The sequence below is a fragment of the Capsicum annuum genome, chromosome 10 (genome assembly GCF_002878395.1).
Source record: "Capsicum annuum cultivar UCD-10X-F1 chromosome 10, UCD10Xv1.1, whole genome shotgun sequence".
NCBI classification, from domain to species: Eukaryota; Viridiplantae; Streptophyta; class Magnoliopsida; order Solanales; family Solanaceae; genus Capsicum; species Capsicum annuum.
Window position 1 is genome coordinate 80,312,374 of NC_061120.1, and position 22,267 is coordinate 80,334,640.

A 22,267-nucleotide genomic window follows, 5' to 3' on the forward strand; every position below is an offset into this window, starting at 1 on the left:
TGGATTTTGTTCTTGGAGATTAATGTTTGAGAGAAATCCTAATATTGGTTATGAAGTAATAATGAACCAAATAGATGAAATCGGATATAATTGGGTATATATATATAGTGGGTGGTAAATGACCAAAAAGCCCCTTTTAAAATGGCTTTAATTTGTTTAATCGCGACCTGCGACGGTGGGTGTAACGGTCCGTTGCTGGGTTGATAGTCTGTTATCCCTGACCATCGGTTCTAGGCAGAATGGGATCTCCCTGTTTTGGATACGACAACTTGGGCGACGGTTCGTCAAAATTTCAATGGTCCATCAACCTGACCGTCGCATCTTATCTAAAAGGTGGCCTCATTGTTTCTCTTTCGACGGCCTGAGCGACGGTCCATCGCTAGTCCTATGGTCTGTCGGCCTGGGCCAGCACTTCTAGGCAGAAGGTAGTTCCCACTGTCTTACTGTGACGATCATGGGCGACGGTCCATCGATAGTCCGATGGTCCGTCGGCCTTACCGTCGCATCTGGGCGATTTTACTGCCTTCTCTATTTTGGCCAAAACTTTCTCCTTCGATGTCAGATTTTGACAAAATTGGTATTGTTGGAAAGCTAATTCAATTTTTCATGTGATGGAAAATGAAAATCATAAAAATACCACATGTACAAAAATATATTTGTATTTCAAAGCAAGTTCTAACATCTTTGAGATGATTTCAAGCTAAGAAAAGACACGTGTATTACAGAAAGTCCATATCATTTTATTATATCTTCTTTATTGACTTAGTAATGTTGGATTATTTTCTTAGGTCATAGTCAGGGGCATGTTCCAACTTAATTATTATTCTAATTTTAAAGGCTATTGTGACAAGCGTGGGTTGGTTGTTGTTTTCACTCTTAGTCTTCTTTTGAGTTATCTATTCATCTTCTTATTACTTTTTGGTTGGCTTCCTCTTTATTGTGATTATAATGCTCTTGAGGTTAGGCTAAGGGGGTGGTCTCTAATTCATGGTGGGCTTGAGATGCCCGTCACGACTAGTCCATAGTTCAGGTCATGACATCCTAGTACGAGCACCTCCCGTAGCGGTTGTTTTTGTATGGAGATTTTAGACTTTGAGGTACTGATTCGCTGCAGTGTTCGGAGCTAATTCGAACCTCATCTATTCTTACTTGTCTTTTGTTTGGTTATCAGAGATAGATGTGTGTATTTTTAGTTGTTTGATATTATACACTATGACACCATATTTTGGGAACTTATGAGATTTTTTTCAAGTTTTTCATTTTAATTATATTTCGTGTTTGACTTAACTTCGTTCTAGAAGTCTCTCCCTGATGTATGTTATTGTCAATTTCATGTTTTCTTTACTAGTTTGGGTTATTGTCTTACTTATGAAGGTTGATCTGCGATAAATGTCATCATGACCCCCTTTTTGGATCGTGATAAATTTCAATTTAATGAAAGGAAAAACTAGGCTTAATAATATTGGAAGAAAAAACTAGGACTCTTTTTCTTCTTAAAATCAACTCATACTGCACACTCCACACTCCACAATACATAACAAACCCTCTAACAAACAAAATCCCCTTCTCATTATGAAAAAATGACAACTTTCATTCTCGTATATCTGAAATCACTCCCTCTTCCATGTTTTAGAATTACATTGCACAGATCGTACATGACGCTTGATAGAGTGGTAAATTTATATTTTCTTTATCACTAATGATTCATTGTTTTTTCTTAATTTCAGTTTTAATACATTCATTTTCTTAAAATTATAGTGGTTTCCTCAAAGCATTCACCAATACTTCTCACCAACCTGACGATGATAAGGATAAGACATTTAGATGTTGAGGTACATTTGGCTCAAGTTGGTCCGTGCGACATCCGGAACCGGCGTAGTATAAATAACGAATGGAGAGATTTCATTCCTGGTTCAAATTTTCAGGAAGGAGATTCTTAGATATGTTAATCTATCACAATTATAAAAACTTTGTACAAGTTTCTATTATAAATACTGACCCGAACATACAATCTACAATTGAACTTGGGGTAATGGAATGATGATCATGTCTTATTTGATCTTCTCTATTTAATTTTTACTTTTATGTGCCTTGTCCATATTATTTTCTTCATTTACTAGTGCTTGATTTTATTTGAATAATATTAAGAGGAAAAAATAGAGTAAAGAAACTTGCAATATGGATGAATGATGAATGAAACACAATAGGATAAATCTGAGGCTGCAATCTAATTTTTTATATTTCTAGTTACATGAACTGAATTAACAAGAAAGAATAAAGTAAAGAATATGCTTCTATTTGGAAAGGGGATTAATGAGTGCAAAATAGTAATAGGGATTTCTTTTACAAAAGAGGAGAGAAAATCTTCTCACCATTCAACTATTTGGAAAGTTAATGGGAAATGGAATAGAGTTATTATAGGTCAACACTTATTTTTAACCTACAAATTAATGTAACTTAATTAAGTAGATGATAAAAGTTAAGGCGGAATACATCGCCAGACCCCTCAATTTGGCACCATCATTTACTTTGGCATCTCAAGTGTACGTTGTTCATTTTAGGCACCTCAACTAGCGTACGAATGTGTCATTTTGATACCTTTTGCACAATCAGCAAAAATATATGATACGTGTGTATGACATGTGCTATGACGTGTAAAGTGACCAATAAAAATAGGACATTTGTTATTTTTACCAAAATAATTTTTAAATAATTAATTTAAATTAAAAAAATAATCAAAGACACCCACCTCCTACCCCCCGAATCATCTTCTCCGAACACCCCAGCACTCCCTCCCCAAATCATCTTCTCCAAACACCCCAACCCCCACCTTCGAATCATCTTCTCCAAACACCCCAGCCCCTCACCCCCATCCCGAATCATCTTCCCCAAACACCCCATCCCTACCCCCTTCAAAATATTATCTTCTCCAAGGTCCCCTCTCCTAAATATATTTTTGCAAGTCTCAATGAGAAAGGAAGAGAATTTTGTAAATATTTTAAATACAACAATTTAAAAAAGAAATCAATGTTTTTCTTAAAAAAAAAATATGTAGTCAACATATTCAATGGGAACAAAAAATAAGATATGCAACAGTGATAATGAAAAATAAAATTTTTCATCCACCCCAACAACAAATTTTGCCTATTTTTAGCTTCATTTTATCCAATCAAACCTCTTCTTGCAGAAAACATGTCTATTTTTAATTCTTGGAAAGAAGAGAAATAATTAAAAAATTGGTGCTTATTATTTAATCTACGAACTCCTAAATGTTTATTCAATTTTTAAATCTCTCTAATAATTTTCACCATTAAATAAGTTTTAGATTGAAAAAATAGTGGATAAAAATGAGGAAGAAGGTATAAATTAATGAAGATGGGTCAATATACTATTTGTGGGTTAATTTAGACGCCACATCAACCGAAAAAGGGCTTTCACGCGCCTTCGGATAAGTGGAATACAAGTGTCATGCCAACTCCGTAAAAGCTGTCAAAATGACACACCTGTAGGCTAGTTGAGGTGCCTAAAATGAACAACATCCACTTGAGGTGGCAAAGTGAAAGATAGATTCAAGTTGAGGGATCTGGCAATGGATTTCGCCAAAAATTAAACTATCCAACAAATCACACATTCAATATTTTATCATTTTTCACTACAACTCATGAAAAAGGATCTTATAAATATTCCTAAATATAATTAGTTTCAACGAAAATATTAACTAACTTTGAAATTTTTGAAGTTGAAAATACAATGGGAGTTGAGTATGGTTGAAGTATTTTGATTTGGAAATGGGCTATTCTTGATGATAAAAGTTATAAAAAGTGTAAATCTAATAGTTGAAAAATTTAGCATTTTATGAAAATTGAGTTATTTTATGAGAAAATTAAATTAAATTTTCCATACATATACGAAATAAAGAATATAATAATTATGCAAACCAAAACAAAATGAATGTTATTGCAACAAATTGGTCAACTGTCATCTTTAGGTTACTTAGGTCACGGTTCACACCAAGCATTCCACGTTTAATTTAAATTTTTTTAACGTGCTTGCCCAAATTTTTTTTTGGTTCGTCAATCTAAATTAATGAAAATTCTAAAAAATTTACAGTATATTTAGTAAAAATTAATTTAATTGGAGGGAAGGTAAAAATTATCCACCCACACACCTACCCCACCTCCTCCCTCCCTCTCCTTATAATCACTTCACACTCCACAATACACAACTAACTCATAAACAAAATCCTATACTACACAACAAACTCACAAACAAAGCTCTATTTTGCAAAAAAAAAATAAAAATGAAAACCTTCACATAAATTCCAGAATATCTCCCCATCCACGCTTCACTCTTATACTTTAAAGATCGTACATAACACATGACAAAGTGGTAATTATTTTTCGCTAAAAACTCTTTGTTTGTTAGTTAAGTTTAGATTCAATTTCTTTTATATTGGAGTAATGTCTTTTTTTCCCTTTATAGTTGCTGCCACAAAGTGTAACCCAATACTTCCTCCCCACCCACCCTGACGGATATACACATCCGTCGTTTTGGTGATCATGTACATTTAGCTCAAGTCGATTCCTGCGGCATTAGGAACTGGCCGAGAATATATAACGGATGGAGAGATTTCATTCGTACTTAATATTTTCGAAAAGGTGACGTTTTAGACATATTAATTATTCACAATAGTCAAGACTGATTCACAGTCGTAAAGACTCTGTACAGATTGTTATTTCAAATGATGATCCCTACATCCGTTTTTTTATAGATATGGGAGTAGTTTTGTAAGTTTAATGCTTGGATAATTGATTTGAATGTCTTCTTTTTATCTAGTTCACATCTTTATTTTGTTTATCTTTACTTTTCAGTGCATTCTATCTATTTTTTCTTTTTGTGCACAAAATTAATAGGAAAATAACAAAGTAACTTGAATGATACAGTAATATAGATGAGTGATGAGTGTAAAACAGGTAAGATTGATTCTAACAATTAAGGGTGTAAATAGTTCAAGTTGGTTCGATTTTTATTTAAAAAAATAATCAAACCAATCATGTCGGTTTATTAAAACTATAAATCAAATCAAATCAACATAAAATTGATTTTTTTGGCTTAGGTTTTGATCGGTTTTTTCGGATTTTTTGATTTTTTTAATTTTTTGATTTTTTTTATAATCTTTAGTTTTTACAATTATATTGTGATTGAAAACTAGATCAAATATGTTTTCACTCATGTGCTAATGAAAATCATAATTATAAAAAAATACGGAGCGGCAAACTCTCTTGAAACTAAAAAATGAGATGAAGAGTGAAAAGTTTAGGTTTTAAGTTTATATTAGATTTTTTATAATTTAATTAGTAATGAATGAACAAATATTACAACTTAAAGGCCCAAATCTAAATATATATCTACATCTACTTTCAAATTATTAAAAATTATTAAAACTAGTTGAAAAAGTATTTAAAAAGTAGATTATAATTAATATTTTATGTATAAAAAAATCCGAATATTATATATGTATATATATTATGTCGGTTTGATTCGAGTTTGGTTTGATTTTTTTTTTTGTTAACACCAAATCAAACCAAGAATGATCGATTTTTTTTCTAACGTCAAACTAATCAAATCAAATCATAAGTCATTTTTTTTTAATTTGATTTGATTCGTCAATTCAATTTGATTTGATAATTTGATCTGTACATCCCTACTAACAATTTTTCGTGATAGATTTTTGACATGAAAGGAGAGAAAACTTTTCAAATTTTTGCTGCAGATTTGATAGTTTTTTTGATAAGATTTGGGAAATAGAAAAATTCTTGAGATTAATAGAAAAATTCTTGAGATTAATAGCTGACGATCTACCGTCAAAATATTAATACTATTCACAACCTTTTGTACGACCAATGTGACGTTTACAAATAGCAATATTTATGTTGATGAGTATTGTAAGTGAATATGAGTATGTAGGTTTAATGATTTTAATTTGCTTTTAATTCCGCAACACAATTCTACTCCTCCACCTTTAAATATCACCCATCCTCTTTTCCTAACAATATCACTCATTCATTAGCTTAATAAACAAATCAACAAATCCTTTTAGAATACAAACACCATGTTTCTTCCTCAAATGAAAATGGATGTCTGGTCCGAAGGAGAAGACGGTATCATACAGTCTGGGAGATCAAGTTCAGTGGCGGATCTGCATACAATTCAGGGGTTTATCTTCGTCGAAAAATTATACTATTTTTACATGATCAAAAATATTTTTATGTATATATATATTAGATATTGAACTTCTTTCAATTAGTTCATATTTTACTTCTAAACTCCTTCAGTAAAAATTTTGGCTCTGTCACTGATCAAGTTGTTGAAAGATGAGTTGTGGACCTTAACCAGTTTGTGGAACAGCTTAAGCGAGATACGTGGAAGTTGAGCATCGTTTTCATGCCTACATACGGGAGGTTAATAATGCCCACAAGAATGATGGTGGAGAGGCTGGTAGGGGCGGTGTTTTTTTAATTTATTTTTTTGGTTTTCTGTTCGGTGGTCGGTTTCTGCATTAGAACCCGACTAATTCAGATTCGCACTGGGTAGGATCCGGTCGGGATAGCGCTTCCAACAGAATTTTCTTCATACCCAGAATCAAATTCTCAAACTTTGGTTAAAGATCGAACAACCTCATTCATTGTAACACAACCATGTTGGTGATAGGTGCAGTGTTGATGCTACTTAGGTGGTTTTTTTTTGTTATTGTTGTTTTATTCCAGTATTTTTTTTATTTTCATTATAGCGGTGGCATGGATGTTATCCTATTATCAGTTAATGTTCTTTTTAGTTTTTAGTTAATATTCGTCTTGTTATTACCTCTATACAAACACTAGATCTCACAATATTCAATCAAAATGCAAAATATATTACTAAGAAAAACTAACTTACCGAAAACTGTTTCTACAAACAAAATCTATTGATGACCTTAAGTTCTTATTCAAGTCTTGAAATGAATTTAAAATGTTTTTGTCAATGCCATCAATTTCACACTTTAATACCAACCAGTTATATGTTCCAAAATTATTCTTTATATCTTAAAAAAAAAAAAAAAAAAAAAAAAAGGAAGAGCTAAGAATGAGAGGCGCAGAAATTTTCAAAAAAAGGTAAATATAATAACACTTAATTTTGAAAATTCAAGTTCATACGTTGGACAGTGTTTAGAAAACTAAGCATGGATCTTGAAACTAATCATATTTAATTTTGAAAATTCAAGTTCATACGTTGGACAGTGTTTAGAAAACTAAGCATGGATCTTGAAACTAATTAAATTGATTTGATGTTGGAAGTAAGGTTAAGTGTGTGTGTTAATTTTACTTTTTCTCTTATCTTATATTATTTGACGTTTTTGCTAAAAATAATTGTTAAAAAAAAGTGCCCGTGTTTAATGAACATAATCGGACACTTTCCAAGTTTCCATGTCTAAAAAAAGTTTTCATGTTTTCAAAAAAAAAATTCGAAGTGTTGGACAATAAAATACTAGTTATAGGGATATGTTAAACTCTTCATATGCCAAGTAATATGATATAGATGAAGTATTAGTAAAATATCTTAGCTTACTATCATAATAATATCACAAAAAAGACAACTTGTTGCTGTTAAAAAAAAATTCATTAGAATGATCTCAACTCAACTAATTAACAAAAGTTTAATAAATCAGCTTATTAAAAACTGATCAACAAATTACCAAATCTTTATTTATTATTATTATTAATACTAATTAAAAACAAAAGTTATGAGATGAAGAGGTGTGATTTGTGAGTCATGAAGATGACTTTTTTTCTTTCTTTTCTTTTGTAACTCATCATATATAACTGGATGTAACAAATAGAGAAAATGGTTTATTAACCTTCAATCTTTAGTCGAAATTTTAATTACACACTCAACTTTTAAAGGAAACCTATTATTCCTCTGAACTTTTTTTTATCGAATTTATTAACTCTCAATTGCTGACCTGTCAATGGACGTGACTACACCGTCCATAGGCACGTTAGTTGACTCTTTTCACTTTAAATTCTTTATTTTCTAGTTGCCACATCATTATTTTTAATAATATAATAAATATTATATTATATATTATTCAATTCTTTCTTCTTTTTCTAATTGAGAATTTCTAATTTCTCTAATTTATTAAAGTGTGTGTCCCCAACAGTCCAAACTTATCTTCTTCAATGAGACATTTTAGTCATTATAAAGCAAGTGTAAAACACATAAACTTCCAACAATGCTCTATACACATTTTGTGGAATCTTAAAATCTTTTAATTTTACATCGATTGAATTTTCAATCTCAAATCATAAATCATCATTCAAATCCACATTTCTTGAAATTGAAACAATCAAATCAACACCTATTAAAATCAACATCAAATTTTTTCACAATCATAAATTCAACATCAATTTTCATAGTTGAGAAATTATAAAAAAAAAAAAAAAAAAGAAAGAAAGAAAAAGGAACACTTAAGCCTATTGGCTCCATTGGCAATTCCACAAATTTGAAAATTTCCAGAATCAAGATTTGTGAGCAATGGACCAACATAAATCCTTTTACCCAAAGAAACTATTAAGTTTCCTTGTGACCAAATCTTATGATTTTCTTCCCTGTAGAAACCTTCAAAAAAGCATATCACTCACTTCATTTGCAATTTCACATCTTTAAATATCAGCATAGAACAGTTTGTCTATCTGAATGCCTTGATAATTTTACCTTATTTTCAGCTTGTTCATCAATTTCAAGACCTAAAAGTTTTCTCTTTTCACTAACACTCTTGCAATTAATTTCAGTGCAAAGCAATCTCAAATCAGAGAAATTCTTAAAAACTTGAATTACCACGTATAAGTAGAGATGATTATTTGAAAATCCACAAGCAAAAAAATAAATTACAACAACAATCTCCAAAACAAAAAAAAAATGAAACGAGGTGTTAAGAGAGAAGAGAGAGGAGAGAAGAAGATGAAAAGTTCTTGAAAATGAAAGGATGAAAGAGAATGGAGATGGGATATTTTTTGTAAAGAAAATGAGAATATCGACGTGGGCCCAGGTGCATAAAATACACGGATGTGTTATTAATTGGTTTATGTTGACAGGTCAGTAATTGGGGGTTAATAAATTTGGTAAAAAAAGGCTTAGAGGGTAATAGGTCTCCTTTAAAGATTGACTGTATAGTTGAAATTTTGATTAAATGTTGGGGGTAATAAACCATTTTCTCTAACAAATATAATAGAATTTTAAATTCACAAATACCTTAATTAATTAATGAAATAATGGATAAAAGCATTCAAAATGTTAATGATAAAGAAATAAGATTATTTGTATCAAATTGTCAATACTTCTCAAAATGCATGAAAATAGTGAATTGCACGGGAAAGAAGTTAAAAACTAACTAAAAGGTGATGAATTCTTTTTGTGACATAATCATTGTTTATATGGAACTGCTTTTATAAACGATGTGGGAGGACTATAGTTTTACTTATTCATCTATCAATTTTAAAAAAAAACGGTGCAAAAATTGACTTCATCCTTAGTTACATTTCAGGCCAAAAAATATATTTCATATGCCAATCATTTAAAATCAGGCTCAAACAAGACCCGATTCTAAGTTACATTTCATGAACAAAACGAAACGACATTAACAACAATATTTTTAGTCTTTCAATAGTTTTTCAACTACAACTTCAACCAAAAAAATAGCTTAAAAAATTTTGTTTTCATCCGCTGCTGAATGACTAGATGATTCTCCCAGAAGATTCCTTGGATAATTTCAGTTTTTTCAATGCATTTAATGGAAGATAAAGATTCTATTCGTGTAAAGCTTCAACAGCTTTTTCATACATTTCAGATTTTTGGTATATGCTTCCACTCACTTTCATTGTCATTTTTGCACATTTAAGCCAACTAGGGTATATCCCTTATTTTTTATCCTTAAAAACGACATAAAAATACTTTTTCATTAGATGAAAATTCACCGACTATATAGAATAAACAAAGAAGAGTATAAAATGCTTTGTTGTTTGACAATGAATAATTATGACAAAAAGAACAATAATGGAAGAACAAAACAATGGAAGAAGAAAAGTATATAAAGAAGTAAGAGTCTTGAGGAGCCGTTGGGATTGGACAAGTAACGGAAGAAAGAAAAGAAGAATGGTGGTAGGATTGGACAGCTAACATTAGAGCAGTCTTAGATAGAGTTGTGTTTGTCTGTGTCAGCGAAATTGTTGGGCAAGGTTGAGGGAAATCAGGTAGTGATTTGTGTTTCAAGAGGTAGTTTTAAACTTCGGATGGTATGTTGGGTAGCGAAAGTTGAGGATTTGTTGGGCACGCGCCCTAAATTACGAAAATGCCACAAAAATGGTGAATTTGTGCCAAATATATTTATCGATAACATTATTCTGTGACAAATACCTTTTCTTAAAAATTCGGATAGGTACAGAAAGGGGCTCTTAGGGTGTGTTTGGTACGAAGGAAATTATAATCCGTGGTAAATATTTTTCTGAAAAGCAAATTATTTTCTATTCTTTCTACTAAATAAGCAAAAAATATTATCTCAAAAATATTTATATATAAGCTAGCAAAACATTACAAATGTGGGATGGGTGGATGTGAAGCCTCGATCGGGATGGCGGGGGTAGGAAGGGGTAGGAGTTGGGTGGCATTGAGTAGGTGAGAGGATACAATAAATATAAAATATCACTTGTAGAACTTATTTTTTCTATTTTCATTAAAAAAAAGTCATTTTTTTTATTTTTAAGGAACTTATTTTCCTAAAGAAAAACATTTTCTAAAAGTTTTGATCAACTAAACATAAAAAAAATAGGAAAAAGAAATTCAAAAGATATTTACCTCCATACCAAACGCACATTTATTACCACAACAAAACAAGTTCAAGAATTTCCTGTACAGTTAAAAGGTCTTAAAAAGCTGAAATTGATTCTCTTGGTGTATGTTGAAGGGGAGTAGGGGGGGTATTCCCAGATGTGACCATAAATATTATTATATATTAATTTTAGATTGTGGTAATTAAATCCATAAATGTTTAAAATTAAAATAAAAGATTACAAGTTCATGTCATGTTTATCTAAGTAGCTCAAAAACACTTAAATTTGAAAAATTGTTTTCCTTTTAAGAATGGTATTTGAATGTTCTTCTGGTAAAAAAACTGGCCAGAAGGCCCACCTTCAGACGTAAGAGCCAGATATACTGGGCCTTCAGCAGCTTCTTCTGAAGTCCTATTTCCAATATTATAAATTATAACGATTTAAAAATTTGATGAAATATGTGAAATTTATGATTTTATATGATTTAATTATTTTATCTCATTCTGTAGTTGCATTATGATATTTTTGGGGTGTAGAAGTGATTGACATAATTTTCTATGCATTTTGATATCATTTATGCAATATTGTGGTTTTTGATTACTTTGAGAGCCTTATTTTGGACTTATATGTATATATTTTGATCCGTGCAACGGATGGCCGAATGAACTGCGTCAACAGTTTTGGAATATCGATTTTAGGCAAGGTAGACTTTTGGTTTGGATTTCGGTGCACCTGAGCTCATTTGACCTATTGATCGGAAAGTTGGAAAATTGGAAATATGGGTGTGGGACCTACATTTGATCGAAACGACCTCGGATGGAAAATCCAATTTCGCCAGCAGATCCAGAATATCGAATTTAGGGCGTTAGCATGTTTGGTATGATTTTACGGCTTTTAAATCTCATTTCAACCCTCGGTTTGAAAAATTATAATTTCGAATTTCGGGGGTCAACTTTGTGAAAAAGACATTTTTTTGAAAATCTGATATCGTCATCGCGTTCGGAACGTTGATTTAATGTGATTGAATAGTTCGTTTGCATAAATTGAACTACGAACGAATCCCGAACACCTCATCGAAGTTCGGAGTGGACTTTAAAACAAAAAAAAAAAAACTGCAGCTTTTTTTATCCTTTTAGTGCAGATTTTCTGCACTATATAAATAGTTTTTGGGTCCATTTTACTCATTTTTCATCTTGCCTCTTGAGAGTTAAACCCTAAATAGTTTGGGAGCTTAAAAGTAAAGTTTGTGGGAGCTTGGGAAGCTAGATTAACACCCATTTCTTGATTTTATTACGGATTTAAGGTAAGAATTCACCCCTTTTCTTAGTAATATTTTGATAAATTCCTCAAAACCCAAAAATCTTAGGGCATGATTTTAAATTCAAATTTCACCCCTTTCACTTGAAGAATATTTTTATCTTATAATTACTAGTTTTTCATCAATTTAACCTTCAAAACAATTCTGATTCTTGATTTTAACTCGGATTTTAAAGATTTTACCCGGTAAAGCTTAAAAATGGTTTTTCTTCGATTTGAACTCCATTTTTTACTCGATTTAACTTGAGTTTTTAGCTGTAGGTTTCTAAAAATATGGGGAGTATGTTTTTGAAGTAAAGTTATAATTTTGCCATTCTTTTTTGGAAATCTATTTGGGGGTCCGTTTTGACCCCGAACCAAAAGTAGTCAATATGGGTGTTATTGGTTTTGTCTTGATGCGTAAATTTTATATTTAATATTTTTAGTGGAGTTCGGGATTGTTTATGAAAAGTAAGGTCGCGGGTTCAAGTGTAGCAGACCGATTTCGATTTTCGAGGTAGATTATGACTTAACTCTTTCAGACTGGGTTGGGTAGTAAATGATGATACAAAATCCATGTTAAGGGTGGGAACTACTCATGAAAAATAGCTATCTATATGTTGTGCCCGTGTGGGGGTGTATATGTGATGTAATTATTGAAATTGAGATATTATGTGATATGTTTGACCGTATGGGGTCTTATGTAATATTGATATCCTTGAATACATGTGAATAATTGTATTGTGTTATTTAATGTGGTACCATTGGTGTATTGTTATTATATTCAGACTTTATTGGCATATGAGACATGTGGAAATTCATGGATGAAATATAAATAATAAATGGATATTGAATCATGTGGTTGTGAAAATGTATCATTGTGGTTGGTTGTGGAAATATATCATGTGATTGGTTATGAAAATATTCATTATGATTGGTTGTAAACATTACATCTTCATATCATACTCATTCATGAAGCATTGGTAGCCCCGTGGCAATATCTGAGAAACACTGGCAACACCTTTTTAAATAAATATTGTAACACCTTATAAAACCCTTTCCGAGGGATGTGTCAGAAAAGAGATATGAGATATATGGATTGTATACGGGTTGACAAACCCCTTATGGGTCCTGCGTTGGGAGGCTTGCCTCCGTAGGTGTATACGGGAATTATGTGATGATCCCGGAGGTTGTGTGATGACCTCGTGCATCATCATCATCATCATATACATTGCACTTACTTTATTGTGTTTATATTATGTTGTATTGTCTTATTGACTTGTCATTTATGTATTTGTCTTACCTTCCTTTACTTATATTTGATGATCTTATATCTACTTATTCTCTCTTGTTCTATTTATATATGACGTAATGTATACTTGTGTCCTATATCTTGGTGTGTTAATGTAATATATGTGAGATATATTAGAACTATTAGTGAAGGTTGTGTGGGCTACCATTGTGGGATATTTTCTAATTACAGGTGGCGTGCCCTTAGTGCATATTTTGTATGCTTTATTTACTACTTTGCTTGGTCGGCCTATGATACCTACTGAGTACAAGTGGACCCTACCCATGCCTACTGTGCCCTTTCAGTGCAAGTCCTAGCTCGAGTGCGCCATAACTTGCTTAATTCGGGCGATTGTTGGAGCTTTCAAGGTAGCGGTTGGACATTCATGCGTGCGAAGTTCACCACTATCTTTCTATAGTAGTTATGTTTTTATTAGTATTCGGAGACAGTTATAATTCCTTTGTGGTTATTTTTCCAATGTATTTGACTCTTGGATTGTATTAGTAGTTCTTACACTATTGACACCTGGTTTTGGGCATGATTGGTATTTTGGATAAGTTCTTTCTGCATTGTTATGATTATTTATATGGTTCGGCTTCATTCTAGAAGCCTTACCTTGGGATATTTCTATTTTTTTCTTATTTCGTATCAGTTTGGGTGATAAGCTTACTTGTCAAGGTATGCCGCGACAAGTGCCATCATGACCCTTCTTTTTGGGTCGTAATAAATTGGTATCAGAGAATTCGGGTTTCATTGGTCTCAACGGTGTAAGAATAGGATTTCTAATAGAGTCTCGCGAATCAATATATAGATGTATGTATCTATCTTTGAGAGGCTATAAAATGTCTTTGGGAAACTTTCCTTATTTTACTCTTTATCGTGCAAAGTTCTTTCATACCTTGTATTTTGAGCTGTGTCTCACTCTTTCTGCACAGATGGTGTCGTCTAGGTCTTGCGAGGGTAGAGAGGCAGAGCCTTCTCCTAGAGGGCGAACCTCGTGTCGTGGATGGGCTTGTGGTGCAGCCCCATCTAGGAGAAATGCTAGGGGACTCTGTCCTGAGCCTCGTGTTGAGCAGGTTGGAAGTGTGGGTCCTACTTTATTTCTTCAGATTTTATCTGCCCCAGTGTTGGAGAAATTGTTGGCACGTTTACTGACCTGTCTAGAGGGTTCTCCTTTGGTTTCGCTGGGTATTCTCCAGTTCAGAGTGTGGATCCTCCTGTTGCACCTACTTCTGGTTTAGGTACTCCTCAGATACCGAGTATTATTCCACCTTCAGTGCCGATATCTGACAATGAGGTTTTGAGATCAGGAGTTCAGCCATCATCTGTGTTACCTCCTTAAGTGGTATCTCGGCCAGCTGGACTTTTCATTCTTCATACTCTTCAGCGAGCCACATCTCAGATGGTTGTGTTTGGAGGTTCTTTTCAGAGTATTGTGGATCATGTTAAGGTGACAGAGGATATTCCTCGGGTATCTCAGTGAGGCACCAAAAAGGTGCGCCGTTTTGGTAAGTTCAGAGATCAGACTTCACGAGGTAGAGATTTTAGAGGTTCTCGTGGGTCTTCTAGTTCAGTAGTGTAGGGTGGCCGTCAGGGCAAGTTTAGAGTTTTCTATGTATGTGATGAGACTGTCCATGCGGCCAAGGAGTGTCCTCGTCGAGTGTTTAAAGCTACTCCTATTTCAGTTGTGGAAGGTAGAGGTTTCACCGAAAGTGCGAGTGGTAGAGGTAGTGGAGGTCGTGATGGTAGTTGTGGGGCTACTCAGCCAGTTTGTAGTCATGGACAGTGTTATGCTATACCAGCCAGACCTGAGGCAGAGGCTTCTAATATTATGATTACAGGTACCTCCCCCATTTATTTTAGACCTGCATATGTATTATTTAATCTCGAATTAACTTTCTCCTATGTGTCTGTGTATTTTTCTTTGGATTTTGATTCTATTAGTGATCCTCTTACCATGCATATTCGTGTATCTACCCCGATAGGTGATTCTTTAGTAATGGATTAGGCGTACCGATCTTGTGTTGTGAGTTTTGCCGGGCGTGAGAATTTGGTAGACTTACTTGTTTTAGACATGGCCGATTTTGATGTTATTTTAGGCATGGATTGGTTAGCTCCTTATCATGCTATCTTAGATTATTTTGCTAAAATTGTGACTTTAGCTTCGTTGGGTGTGCCAAGGATAGCTTGGAAGGGTACACTTTATTCGGGTCCTAAGAGGGTCATATCTTATGTTCAGGCTCATAAATTGATTGAGAGAGGATGTTTATCTTACTTAGCTTATATTCATGACACCAGTGTTATTTCACCTTCTTTCTTGGATTCTATCTATGTCGTTCGTGAGTTTATGGATGTGTTCTCTACAAACTTGCCTAGTATGCCTTTGAATCGAGATATTGATTTTATTATTGATGTTGAGCTGGACACCAAGATTATTTCCATTTCTCTTTATAGGATGGCCTCAACAGAGTTGAATAAACTGGAGGATCAGTTGCAGGAGTTGTTGGATAAGGAATTTATTCGACCTAGTATTTCACCTTGGGGTGCACCTGTCTTGTTTGTGTAGAGAAATGATGGGTCTATGTGGATGTGAATATATTATCGGTAGTTGAATAAGGTGATGGTTAAGAATAAGTATCTTCTTTCTCGCGTCGATGATTTGTTTGATCAGCTTTAGGGTGCTGCGGTGTTTTCGAAGATTGATTTATGATTTGGTTATCACCAGTTGAGGATTAGAGCTTTGGATATTTCAAAAACGGCTTTTCAAACTTGATATGTCATTATGGGTTTTTGGTCATGTCTTTTGGGTTGACCAATTTCCCTGCCTCGTTGATGGAGTTGAAGAATCGGGTGTTTCAAATATATCTCGACTCCTTTGTTATTGTGTTTACAAATTGTGATTCAGAGATTGAAGGATGAGGAGTTGTATACTAAGTTCTCTAAGTGCGAGTTTTGGTTGGAGTCTATTTCTTTCTTGGGTCATGTGGTGACTAAGGAAGGTATTATGGTTGATCCAACCAAGGTTGCAACAGTTCGTGATTAGGCTAGACCTACTTTGCCCATCTATATTCAAAGTTTTGTTGGCTTGGCCGGGTATTATCGATGTTTTGTTGAGGGTTTCTCTTCCATTGCAGCTCCTTTGACTAAGTTGACCAAAAAGAAGATTTATTTTCAGTGGTCCGATACTTGTGAGGCGAGCTTTCAAAAGCTCAAGGTTTTGTTGACTTAAGCTCCTATATTAGCTTTACCCAAGGAGGGCGTGGATTTTACTGTCTTTTGTAATGCTTCAGGTGTTGGGTTAGGTATTGTGTTGATGCAGAAGGGCAAGGTAATTATGTATGCATATCGTTAAGATTGAAGCCCCATGAGAGAAATTATTCTACCCATGATTTGGAGTTGTACGCAATTGTGTTTGCTTTGAAGTTGTGGAGGCACTACTTGTATTGAGTCTATTGTGAGATCTTCTCAGATCATCGTAGTCTTCAGTACTTCTTCACCCTGCGAGATCTTAATATGAGGCAGCGCCGTTGGCTTAAGTTTCTTAAGTATTATGACTTGGCTATTCTCTACCATTCGGGCAAAGCTATGGTGGTTGCAGATGCCTTGAGCGAAAAGCCGAATAGCATGGGTAGCTTGGCGCATTTTTGAACCTAGGAGAGGCTTTTAGCCTTAGAGATTCAGTTTTTAGCTAACCAGATGGTTAGGCTTGATATTTCGACACTGGGGCGTGTTTTGGCATTTGTGGATGCTAGATCTTTTTTGATGGGGCAGATTCGAGCTCATTGGTTTGATGATGTTAGATTGAGGTTGATTCGAGATAAGGTATTGAGTGGGGAGGATACGGAATCCTCACTTGATTCAAATGGAGTTTTACAGATTAGAGGCTGAGTTTGTATGCCAAAAGTGGGTGGCTAGATTAGGTTGATCTTGGAGGAGGCCCATTGTTTCAGATATTTCATCCATCCAGGTGTGACTAAGATGTATCGTGATTTGAGACAGCACTACTGGTGGGGTGGCATGAGGAGAGATATAGCAGATTTTTTTGGGGATCATTGCCTATTTTGTCAGCAGGTGAAGGCCGAGCATATGAGACCTGGTGGTTTGCTTCAGAAGTTACCTCCCAAGTGGAAGTGGGAACGAATCACTATGGACTTTGTGACTGGGTTGCCTCGTACTTCTCATGGTTTTGATAATGTTTGGGTCATCGTGGATCGATTACCAAGTCAGCTTATTTTATTCCGGTTCAGGTCTCATTCAGTTCTAAGAGGTTAGCCCATATCTTCATTCATGAGAATGTGCATCTGCATGGTGTGTCAGTGTCCATTATTTCAGATCGAGGTTTTGTGTTCACATCTCACTTTTGGAAGACTTTTCAGGATGAATTGGGTATTCAAGTTGATCTTAGCATAACATTTCAGCCCCAGACTGATGGCCAGTTAGAGCGGACTATCCAGGTTTTGGAGGATATGCTTCACGCGTATGCGATGGATTTTGGTGGCCAGTGGGAGCAACAAATGGCTTTAGCAGAGTTTGCATATAGTAATAGCTACCATTCCAGTATTAATATGGTTTCTTTTGAGGTATTATATGGTAGGCGTTGTCGCTCCCCAGTAGGTTAGTTCAATGTTTCAGAGGTGAGACCTCGAGGTGCGTACTTACTTCACGAGTCGTTGGATAGAGTTTGGGTCATTCAGGATAGACTTAGATTAACTCAAAGTAGGCAGAAGTGTTATGCTGATCGTAGACTTCGTGCCTTGAGATTTGGTGCTCGTGTTTTCCTTAGAGTTTCACCCATGAAGGGTGTGATGAGGTTTGGGAAGAGGGTCAAGCTTAGCCCTAGGTATATTGGTCCATTTAAGATTCTTCGGACTGTTGGTGGTGTGGATTATGAGTTGGCTTTGCCCCTTGATCCATCAGGTTTTCATCCAGTTTTTCATGTTTCTATGTTTCATCGTTATATTCCAGATGAGTCTCATGTCATTCATTGGGAGTCGGTTCAGTTAGAAGAGCGGTTGTCCTTTGTTGAGGAGCCAGTTTCCATTTTGGCTAGGGATGTTAGGCAGTTGAGCTCTAGAGTAATCCCTATAGTTAGGCAGTCGACCTATAGATGAAGCTACTTAAGAGGTCGAGTCTGATATGCGTAGTCCTTATCCCCAGCTCTTTGTTGATTCAGGTATTTCTTTTGCCTTAGTTCGAGGACGAACTAGATTTTTAGTGGCGGATGATGTAACGACTTAAAAATTTGATGAAATATGTGAAATTGGTGATTTTGTATGATTTGACTATTTTACCCCTCTCCGTAAGTGCATTATAATATTTCTGAGGTGTGGGAGTGATTGGTATGATTTTTGATGCATTTTGGTATTATTTATGCAATATTGTGGTTTTTGATGGCTTCGAGAGCTTTATTTTAGATTATGTGAATATCTTTTGATCCGTGCGACGGATCGCCGAACGAATTAGGTCAACAACTTCGGAATATCGATTTTAGGCTAGGTAGACTTTTGGTTCGAGTTTCGGTGCACCCGAGCTCATTTTGACCTATTGATCGGAAAGTTGAAAAATTAAAAATATGGGTGTGGAACCTACATTTGATCGAAACGACCTCGGATGGAAATCCGACTTTGCCAGTAGATTCAGAATATTGAATTTAGCGTGTTAGCATGTTTGGTATGATTTTACGGCTTTTAAATCTCATTTCAACTATCGATTTGAAAAATTATAATTTCGAATTTCGGGGGTCAACTTTGTGAAAACGACGTTTTTTTTGAAAATCTGACATTGCCATCGCGTACGGAACATTGATTTAATGTGATTGCATAGTTCGTTTGCATAAATCGAACTCTAAATGAATCTCGGACACCTCGTCGAAGTCCGAAGTAGACTTTAAAACAAAAAAAAAACTGCAGCTTTTTTTTTATCCTTTTAGTACAGGTTTTCTGCACTATATAAATAGTTTTGGGGTCCATTTTGCTCTTTTTTCATCTTGCCTCTTGAGAGTTAAACCCTAAATAGTTTGAGAGCTTAAAAGTAAAGTTTGTGGGAGCTTGGGAAGCTAGATTAACACCCATTTCTTGATTTTATTATGGATTTAAGGTAATAATTCACCCCATTTCTTAGTAATTTCTTGATAAATTTCTCAAAACCCCAAAAATCTTAGGGCATGATTTTAAACCTAAATTTTACCCCTTTCACTTGAATAATATTTTTATCTTATAATTACTAGTTTTTCATCAATGTAACCTTCAAAACAACTCTGATTCTTTATTTGTACTCGGATTTCAAAGATTGTACCCGGTAAAGCTCAAAAATAGTTTTTTTTCGATTTGAACCTCGTTTTTGACTCGATTTAACTTGAGTTTTCATCTGTAGGTTTCTAAAAATATGGGGAACATGTTTTTGAAGTAAAATTCCAATTTTGCCCTTTTTTTTGAAAAGCCATTTTGGGGATTCGTTTGATCCCGAATCAAAAGTAGTCAATATGAGTGTCATTGGTTTTGTCTTGACGCATAGATTTCATATTTGATGTTTTAGTGGAGTTCAGGATTGTTTGTGAAAATTAAGGTCACGGGTTCAAGTGTAGCAACCGGTTTCAACTTTCGAGGTAGGTTATAGCTTAAATCTTTCAGACTGGTTTGGTTAGTAAATGATGATACAAAATACAAGTTAAGGGTGGGAACTAATCATGAAAAATGACTATCTATGTGTTGTTCCCGTGTGGGGGTGTATATATGATGTAATTATCGAAATTGAGATATTATGTGATATGTTTGACCGTGTGGGGTCCTATATGATATTGATAGCCTTGAATACATGTGAATAATTGTATTATATTTTTTAATGAGGTACCATTGGTGTATTGTGATTGTATTCAGACTTTATTGGCATATGAGACATGTGAAAATTCATGAATGAAACGAATATAATAAGTGGATATTGGCTCATGTGGTTGTGGAAAGGTATCATTGGAGTTGGTTGTGGAAATATATCATGTGATTGATTACGGAAATACTCATTGTGAATGGTTGTAAGCATTACATCTTTATATCATACTCATTCATGAAACATTGGTACCACCGTGGCAACATCTGAGAAATACTAGCAACACCTTTTTAAATAAATACTGTAACGCCTTATAAAACCCTTTCCGAAGGATGTCGGAAAGGAGATATGAGATATATGAATTGTATATGGGTTGATAAACCCCCCATGGGTCCTGCGTTGGGAGGCTTGCCTCCGTAGGTGTATACTGGGATTGTACAATGATCCCGGAGGTTGTGCGACGACCTCGTTCATCATCATCATATACGTTGCACTTACTTTATTGTGTTTATATTGTGTTGTATTGTCTTATTGACTTGTCGTCTATGTATTTGTCTTACCTTCCTGTAATTGTATTTAATGATCTTGTATCTACATGTTCTCTCTTGTTTCATTTATATGTGACGTAATGTATAATTGTGTCCTATATCTTGGTGTGTTGATGTAAAATATGTGAGATATATTAGAATTGTTAGTACAAGCGGTGTGGGCTACCGTTGTGGGATATTTTCTGATTGCAGATGACGTGCCCTTAGTGTATATTTTGTATGCTTTATTTATTACTTTGTTTGGTCAGCCTATGATACCTACTGAGTACAAGTGGACCGTAATCATGCCTATTGCGCCCTTTTGATGCAAGTCTAAGCTCGAGTGCGCCTTAACTTGCTAGATTCGGGCGATTGTTAGAGCTTTCAAGGTAGCGGTTGGACATTCATGCGACCGAAGTTCACCTCTATCTTGCCATAGTAGTTATGTCTTTATTAGTATTCGGAGACAGTTATAATTCCTTTGTGGTTATTTTTTCCAATGTATTTGACTCTTGGATTGTATTAGTAGTTCTTACATTATTAACACCTGATTTTGGGCATTATTGGTATTTTGGATAAGTTCTTTCCGCATTGTTATGATTATTTATATGGTTCGGCTTCGTTCTAGAAGCCTTACCTTGGAATATTTTTATCTTTTCCTCTTTTTGTATCAGTTTGTGTGATTGGCTTACCTGTCAAGGTACGCCGCGACAAGTGCCATCATGACCCTCGTTTTTGGATCGTGACATAATTAATGTCCGTCTTCGCATAACGGGGCAAATGCAGTTGACGCACATAGAAGAATACTTTTTGGCCACAATTCTTGTGTATGCATTCATGGCTGTTTTTGAGACTTTGTAAGTTGTAATATTAGTAGGCCAACCTTTTTCTTTTTAACAGACCCTCCTTAAAGCTCATAAGAAATCATTCACTATTTCATCCTCTTTTTCGGTGGTAAGGCTTTCCCCATCACTTAAAGTCTTCATGGTTCATTCATTTGATACCAACTGAAAATGTATTTTAAAAGAAGTAAGAAAACAAAAGGATGATATTGAGACAAGAAAGAAAATAATATTGTGAGTCAAAATTGCCACTTTTATAGAGTCGGTTTGAAGTAGTTAATGTAAGTAGTTGGTAAGTATTATGTGTTGATCGATAAGTACTTTAAGTGTTGAAGTTTATTTTGTAATTACTCGTATTTGGATAAAAGTATTGAAACAGATAATAAGTGATTGATGTGTTGTAATTGATAAATAAAAAAGTGTTGATAAATTATTTTACGGAAAAGGGCCAAAAATATCTCTGAACTATTTAAAATGGAGCAAAAATAACCTTCATTAATTTTTTGGCTAAAAAATACTCCTACGTTAAATTTTTGGGTCAAAAATACCCCTCTCTCTAACAGAAGGACACCAAGCACGCATGTGGAAAAAAAGCCACATGGCTAGTCCACATCAGCGTCCACATGG

At 34.4% G+C, this 22,267-nt stretch overlaps 1 pseudogene; it reads right to left on the minus strand.

The window, feature by feature from the left end:
- Window positions 1-11,131: 11,131 nt before the first annotated feature.
- LOC107844208 overlaps window positions 11,132-22,267 on the minus strand; it is a 34,097-nt pseudogene continuing 22,961 nt past the window's right edge.